Below are 8,866 nucleotides of genomic sequence, written 5' to 3'. Positions count from 1 at the left end.
ACATGTTTTATGCATACATATGAGCATGTGTATCTCTGTCAAATCTGAGAGATTTCCATCCCTATACTATCTTGGCATATCAACTATAGGGCTGTTGATTGTTTTTCCCTTATTCTCTATTTGCCTTACACCTTAGCATCTCCATTGAATGATTGCTAAGGGTTTGACCCGTACCTAAATGATAAGGTCTTTCCATATGATGATGTCTGCGCATATATATCAGTCTCTCTCTCTCTCTCTCTATATATATATATATATATCTATGTAAATATATATATTTTTAAATGTGTATATGTTTGTGTGTATATACATATATAACTGTATGCATATATAGATATACATATTTATATGTTTATATATATATGCATATATATGTATGTATATAACCACATAAGCATATAAACATACTTTGTGTATACAAATGATCATATACATCTATTATATTGAGAAATCTATTAAGAGCCAAAGGAGGTGCTATGATGAGCTCTGCTCTAAGATTATTATTGATAGGTATATATATGGTTATATACGCATATATCTGTATATGTGTGAGTATGTATCTATATATATATAGTTATATATGTATATGTGCATCTATATATGTATCTGATACCATATATATGCACATATAAGTATATAAGTATAAATATATATGTACATATATGCCGCTATCTGTGCATATACATATGTATGCCTTCCAATATGTGTGTGAATGTGTTATTCAAGATTATATCTAAACCCTTGCCTATCTATAAGTGTCCTGGTCTGATTGCCTATATGTTAATGATGTGGTTTTGTTTGTTCCATCTGCCCTTAAATTGGCTAGATTATCTGCCAATGTATTAGCCTCCCTATATATGTGATTGCGTGTGTAATCTGAGAAGCTTTCCATTAGAGATAGGGCTTTGTCCAATAAACTTCTGAGTTCCCAGTTTGGCATTGTCTTGGTCCTCATTGCATTAACTATAATGGCAGAGTCCCCTTCTATTTCCAATTTGGATATTTTTAATTGTTTGCATAGGTTTAAACCCTCTATTAGGCTCAAATGTTCTGCCTTATTGTTAGTGCAATGACCTAGATATCTGGATCTAGATCCAATACAGAGCCCTTCATCTGAGTGAACTATACAAATTGCCCCTGCTTCCCCTGGATTACCTCTGGATGCTCCATCAAAGTTGAGTTTGCACCATCCAACCTTCGGGGACACCCATTTGCATGCTTTCCTTACTTTGGTCTTGTCTATGCCACCCTTCCTAGTAGGGAAAACTTTAAGAAACCCCCCCCCACTTGGACAAGGTGTAAAAACCTGTATAATTCTCGAGGAAAATTTTAATTTTACTGGCGAATTTTTGCCATTTACAGAGAAAAATAATAATCTCCATTGATGAATTAACCGTGATCGCTCAAAGTTTGTGAAAAATCGTGGCGAATTGAAATGTTTTTAAAACCCAAAAAATATTTGCATGGGTGAATTGTAATGTTTTTAAAACCAAAAAAATATTTGCATTGGCGATTTCAACCTATTTTCAAATCATTAAAAAAAAATATTGGCGATTTCAACCTATTTTCAAACCTTAAAAATAAAATATTAGTGATTTCAAGATATTTTCAAACCATAAAAAAAAATATTGGCGATTTCAAGATATTAACTTTAAGTCATTAAAACACGTGGCACACAGTTGTCAACTCTATGCCTGGAAGACTGCCCATTAGAAAATCTTGCGACCTAGCGACAAGCCCTTACGACTCTCTCTATCTCCAACTCGCAAGCTGAAAATGCTAAGCCTTTGTAACCTCGAGATCTAGTGACTGAGGGAAACTGAACTGCCACTCGCCAATTCTCGACCACAAAATGTTAAGTCCTCGTCACTACAACGACTTGAAGATAGTGGTAACTTTAACCCTTGTCGTGTACTCACCAACATAAAATTGTTTATCTCTTAACCACTAGCACTTCACTCACAATCTCGCGACTTGATCAGGTCTTCAGACATTTAACTTCGCGAGCTAACGATAACCATTAAACCTAACCATTGTCTAGTCGCTAGTTTGTGACCTAAAAATGCTAACATTAAACAAACATGAGAGCTAATGACAACTGTATGAAATGAGTTACTTGCTAACTCTCGCAGCTATAATGTATGACATTAGACCAACTCGAGACCTCGCGACCAAAGAAATTTCACTAACAATCTCCAGCTCGGTAACATAAAACGCTAACACCCAAAAAGCTAGAGACCTCGCGATGTAAACCCAAACCAACTTGTTGCCAGCTCGCGACTTGATCACGTCTTCAGACATTTTACCTCACGATCTGGTGATAGTTCCATAAAAATTAACCACAAACTATCTGGTCGCTAGCTCGTAACCTAAATTTTTTAAGGCTTGGATGCTGACTCATTCTTGAGGGACTAGTTTGAAGGTTTCTCTTGAGTTGAGGTTGATTAGAAAAGCGAGGACGACGGTTTCAGAGGCATAAAAGGATTTGATAGCTTTTGAGTTAGAGATGGGAGATCATGGATTTCTTTGAGAAATAAGAGCTCAGGTTGCTTGTTGTTAGGGATTCTGAAGCATAATTTGCCCAATCAAGGAGGAATAAAATTAGAACAAAATCGTTCACAATAGATGAGCCTTAGCAGGATGCAGTGGATTTGATAGGCATGACTTCTAGAGTTTATAGTCATATTGAAAACACCAAAATGATGATTTTTCACGTGAATGAGCATCACCAAATGAAGTGTAAAAATGTTATAAATACAATGGAGTGGTGACTTAATTGATAGAAGAGAAAAGAAACCTTTTTCATTTTCTGAGAGTGGTTTTTTCCTCAGAAAGGAAGATGATGTTTGAGCAGGATCGTGCATGGAGTTGTTGTGTGCTTTGTGATACCAGATGGGTGTTTTTTTGTTTTCTTCTATGTGAGTTTGTTTATTGTTAGAGGGGTTGTGAAAGTGAGAAGGATTGCCAGAGGGGGTGTGAAAGCCTTTTCTTGTCAAGAAAGGCCAAGCATGACACATCCTCTGCTTCTACTCTGCCATAGGATGGAAAAGGGGTTTGAAGAAGGAGCCTGCAAAGGAATGAAAGAAGGATTTGTTTGGGTGGGGAGTGGTAGCCAATCATCTTTGTGATGACATGGAAGCTGCAACCCCTACCCAACATATTGCATTTACCCTAAAGCTCCTGTTTCCACTTTCCCTGATCGTGGGCATGAAGGCTCGAGCTCCTCTTTCCATTTTCTCTGTTTCTGGGCATGAAGGCTTCCTCCTCTATTTGGAAACGATCTGTTGGACATAACGTAACATCTCACATTCCATCCGAAGGCATTAGGGTGATAATGGCATGGCTCAAGCAGTTTTGCAAGTTGTATAGTCATTGGGGTTCCTTTCTAGTTCCAATAGTGATTCTAGACTCTAGGTGAAGGAAGCAAGTTGTATACTGTATAGTCATTTACAGAGCAAATGAAAAACATTTAGTGTCAAGCTTTGTGCAGGTTCTTGAAGGAGTTATATATAAATTTATTCTGTGTATAATTCTATCTCTTTCAAATGATCAGAGTCATGAGTTTTAAATTTTTTCATTTGTTGCATTGTTATGGTGTATGTAATTTTTCATTTAATGCTTCCTATTATGCCCACGAATGCCAAATTTCTGTTAGTCTGGAATCATATTAAGGATTCACCTCATTGTAATTGGTGGGTGGATTATAGTCATAGAACACCTCCATATATATTACATAAAAATCCATAGCATATAAAATCATAAGAGTATTAAGAATGAAAGTATCAAACACCACAACAACTAGGAATACAACATAATTAGTAAAACATGCATGCAACTCAATTAAAGGAAATATCTTTTGAGGATCTAATTCCATGATAGATGTTATAGAAAAATCACAATTTCATAACCAAAGGCAAATAAGAAAACAAATTCACCCGCAATGAATCAACTATTATAATTGGAAGGTCACTTCACCAAGTCAACATCAAGACAACAAACTAGTGCCTTATCCTAGGGCATACAGTCACTTACAATTCAAAGACAACCTGATAATAAACTTCAATAAGATTCATTTATAGATAAATAGGAATGAAATTCAGAATAATGCCATTACATACACAACCCAGATTCATATGTAAACTGAAAAACCCTTGACCATTCAATTCACAGTGAAAACATAAATTCAACACAAAGACAATTATGTGAAGATCTCAAACTACAAATGATATTGATATTATATTATAATGATATCAGAAAGTAAATTCACAATGTGATTCAACTATGCACTTATCAAATTCTTGAACAATTGAACTATTATAACTATATAAGAGTTTTCAACATCAATAAAAGTGGCCAACTGACCATCCCTCTCTACCGATCAAAAATAAAAAGTGGCCATCCCTCTCAAATTAATCTTGGAATCCTTTTATAAGATGAGGATTCAACAAGCTTAGAATTATTGTGAGGAATCTTGGGTAGCAACCTCAACCTGACATTTCTTCTTTGGCTTTAGCATGGCTTGCCACCTGTCCACCTCTTTGTCTGTTGGCCAACTGAATGCCTTTACCTCTTCCAACTTTGCAACTGAATCTATCCATCTAGCATTTGTAACTGCCTTGGACTCAACAATAAACTTTGCATGGTCAACCTCAACCTTGAAAAGTGAATCAAGCATACCGTTAAGGAAATCAACATCAACCTGTTCATTTATATGCTTGATTATTTCTTCTTGCTCCAGAATCAAATCAAATTCACTGGTCCAATCAGAAATTGATTTCAAATCTCCATTACTACCATAAATTGAAGGCACCAATTTACTATAACCTTCCCCAAATGTCTGCAATTTTTTATTTATAAGCACATCCTTCCCTGTGAAAAATGCATAAGCTGCATTCATTACCTCCACCATGTCTTAAGTGTCACTGATCTTGGGAGGGAACTCGTCACTATACATCATTGCAGTATATAGCTTATCCATTAATCTGCTTCTTTATGATCAAACATTGAACAAAGGTCCAAGAAAAGCGACAACCTCAGAGGATGTTTTACTTGCCTCTTTCAAAGAAACGTGCAAATCATGCACTACCATCAATTTTCCTTTCAATACATTAATCCCGTGTTTCAGAATTCCTGACACAACAAAGATAGCCTTGACATTTTGTTCCTTTTCAAGCTTTTCAATTTTCCCTGTGTATTCCTCCATTTTTGCTATCACATCAGCTGATATTTCTTGTACTTGTTCTGTAATCTGTATTGGAGGGGGCTCATTTGCAATTTTTTCTTTCAACTCCACTAATTCTTCCTCCAGAGAACCCTTCTTCATCAGTGTCTCTTCATATTTTTTAGACAATGCAATCAATTGGGTATATATTTTTGTGTATCTTCTTGACAAATCCTCTATTTTTGATAAATTCATGAAAGAAACTTGAGTAAAAAATGAGGCAATCTCTGTGTCAGTTGTGTTCTGCAAGTTCTAGATCATTCTGTCAGCTTTCTTTTCTACTTGGATATTTAGAAGGTGAGGCTTTTGAGTGGAAGGGGCCAAAGACTAAGCAACAAGTGTCTTTGACTTAGGATTAAATCCTGATCCTCTTATTACATCTCCAATTTCAAATTCAGTTTTAAACATTGGTTCCTCTTGCTTCCTAATCTGATCAATAATAAAAATAGACTGGATCTCAGTCAGGCATCATAATCATACCAATACTCTTAATCAATTGTCTTGTCTGTTCCACAGATATTTGCTTCTTGTCAGGATCATATTCCTGCAGTGCCTTGATGATCTCCTCTTTCTTTTCTTCATTTCCTTCCTCTATGATCAGATTTTGTCTTAATTGATTTTGTTTCAACCTTGTCAAAAAAAATTTAAATTCATTTGACTTAATAAAGTCATCATCTTTCATGAACTCATTTGACAACATCACACGCTCATCAAAGCCTTGAGCAAGGGCTTCATTTGTTTCTCGGGCTGTTCTTCATTCTGTCCTGCTTCTCTGATATGTGTCCTTATTTGATGAAAGTAGCATCCTTGTTCTATAACAATTGCTCTAGCAGGGTCTCTCCTCACAATTGTACCAACCTCATTGGTTTTTTGTTTCTTTGCAGCTAGCACTCGGGTAGATTGAACTTCATCCCCACTCTCTACATCATCAGCAGACACACTAAGTGGCCTCTTGCCATGTGAAGAATGTCCATCTTGGGGGTCTTGCTGCTGAGCATCCACTTTTGGAATTTGAGGCATTTGTTCCATCAGAGTTTCATATAAACTCAACATTTTGTTAATCCTCTCCAGGTATGGGTTATTAGGGCAAAAACCTGAGAAACTAGGGGCCTTCAATTCTGCTTCAACTCTATCAAATTTTTCCATTTTCTTCTCCTTTCTTGTACTTCATCTTTTCTCGACAAATTTCTAACCATATCTTCATCATCCAATGGTTCATGGTCCTTTATTGTGGCCCAATGTGTCATTTTTGGCAATGCATGTTTAATAAATTGTTTAGGATCATAGAATCTAGACACAACATTAACCAACCTATATTGTTTAAGGAAATTGTTTACTTCATCAAAGGAACTCCATCCAATGGTAAAATCAGATGCAACCCAAAGCCTAGGAAGAAGAGAATTCTTCCTGTGTTTGTCAAGGTATTCTTTTTCAACTAGGGTCAATTGCTAGATAAACTCCATAAAAGCAATCCTAATTGGAACAAATTTTGGTAAAATATGGGGAGGCTGAGGATACCCATAGACTCTAATTACAGTAAAGTTATCAAAAAAATAAAAGTTTCCCCAGTTATGTGTGATGTCATGGAAATGGGGACAAGGCAACAACAAAGTTCAATGTTAATAAGTTAGTTTCAACCATAAAAACAAAACAAAGAACTAAAAACCATTCCAAACATATCAAGAGAGATTTCAAAAAGCATGAAAGAAGTTTAACAAAATAAAAGAAAGGAGAAGAGCCTCCCTAAGATGCTTCCATGATGCCTTTTGATGCTTCTCCCTTGTTTCTCTCCTCTCCAAGTCCCAAATGAGTGTAGCTCTCAGCTTTTAGCACTAGCCATGGATGCCATATGGAGATTCAAGATGGTTGAATATGATAAGCAAATACTATGCAAGAGTAGATAGTGATGCTATGAAAAAGCTCTATGCTAATGCCAGTATAACAACAATACTCTAAAATGCTTCCTTTTGCTTGAGGAGAAGGGTTCTATTTATAGAAGAAATGGGGAAATGAAGGGTTAAGATTGAATGGTTTAATCAAGGGCCAAGTTTGAAAGTTGGGGATCCATGTGCACAATTGGCACCAATAAAATGGTGACAAGTGTCAACATAGGATTGGGTTGAGAGAAGAGGTTGGAGGCATTAAAGGCCTGAGAAGACCTCATGGTTATCTAGAAGGTAAGGGTCAAGTCTAAATTAAGATTACCCATTGGATTAAGAGTTAATCCAAGGATAAACCTTTGTGCAAATGTTTAAGAGATAATCATGGTCAAAGCATTAATGGCCTGATGAGACCTTTGGGTTGGGTAGAGGTTGAGTCAAAACAAATGTTTTAACCATGTGGGAAGGTTGAATTAACCATTAATGGTTATTGGAGACTTTGGGGATTAAGTGGTTGAAGGTTGAAAGCTTTCAATGGTTATCAAAGACTTTGAGGGTTAATTTGTTGAACACACAAAGCATTAATTGCTTTTCAAAGACTTTGGAGTCTTTGAGAAGTGACTCCAATTTGCTTAGGAATGTGACAATATTTAGGGGATGGATTAGGCTAATTAGGAAGGGTTTAGAAGAATCTAGAAGGGGTTTAGGCATACAAGTGGATTTTGTAGGAAAATGCAAGTGGGAGAAATTTTGGTATTTTCAATTAAAATAAAATCATTTATTTCAATTAAATGGTGTAAGTTGAATTTGGATAAATATTTAAATAAATATTAATTTATTTAAATGAGAAAAAGAAGATAAAGCATTTAAAATGCTTGAAGACTTTGAGGGAAACCATTAAAGGCTTGGAGACTTTAAGGAAAACCATTAAAGTCTTTAAGAAGACTATAGAAGGAAGCCATCAAGTTTGAATACTTTAAGGGAAACCATTAAAGGTTTCAAGTGGGTGAGGATAAATAGGATTTTAAATAAATAATTTATTTAAAATAGTTGTGCAACTTGCTTTTGTAGGAAAATACAAGTGGGTGGAGGATAAAGGTGATTTAAGTAAATTATTTATTTAAAATAATTGTGCAACTTGTATTTGTAGGAAAATGCAAGTGGGTGGAGGATAAAGGTGTTTTTAAATAAATGATTTATTTATTTAAATGTGAGAGGTGGGATTTTGGGGGTTTTAAATAAATATTAATTTATTTAAATGTGAGAGAAGATTTAATTAAATAAATATGATTTATTTATTTAATTAATGGTCTGAATTTGGTTAAGTGAATTAAATCAAATAAATTGAATAATTTATTTAATTAATAGCAGAATAGGGTTAAGATGAATTAATTAAATATTAATTTAATTAATTATTAATTGATGGTTAAATAATCAAATAAATACTAAGTATTCATTTAACTAAGTGGACAGATTTATGTGACTACATTTGCCCCTCTTTGAGACAGTGCGGTTTATCGCATCGTTTCAAAGAAAGAAAAATAGGTGTGAAGAAATGCCCCATAAAATGTAAATTTAATGGGTGGTATGCCCCCTCGAGAGATGGGCCGAATGTTTTTTTTTGTTTTTTTTTTTAAAATCGGGCGATCTCTCGAAAAAGAATGAAAAGTGGAGGGGAGGTAGAATAGAAGAAATTAGAACTAATGATGAAAGAATGGGAGAAAATGGAGTGAATATGAAGAAACAACAAGCCAGCGAGTACCCT

The sequence above is a fragment of the Cryptomeria japonica genome, chromosome 2 (genome assembly GCF_030272615.1).
Source record: "Cryptomeria japonica chromosome 2, Sugi_1.0, whole genome shotgun sequence".
In the NCBI taxonomy this organism is placed as follows: Eukaryota; Viridiplantae; Streptophyta; class Pinopsida; order Cupressales; family Cupressaceae; genus Cryptomeria; species Cryptomeria japonica.
The sequence above is the reverse complement of the archived record's forward strand: the minus strand, read 5'-3'. Positions refer to the sequence as shown.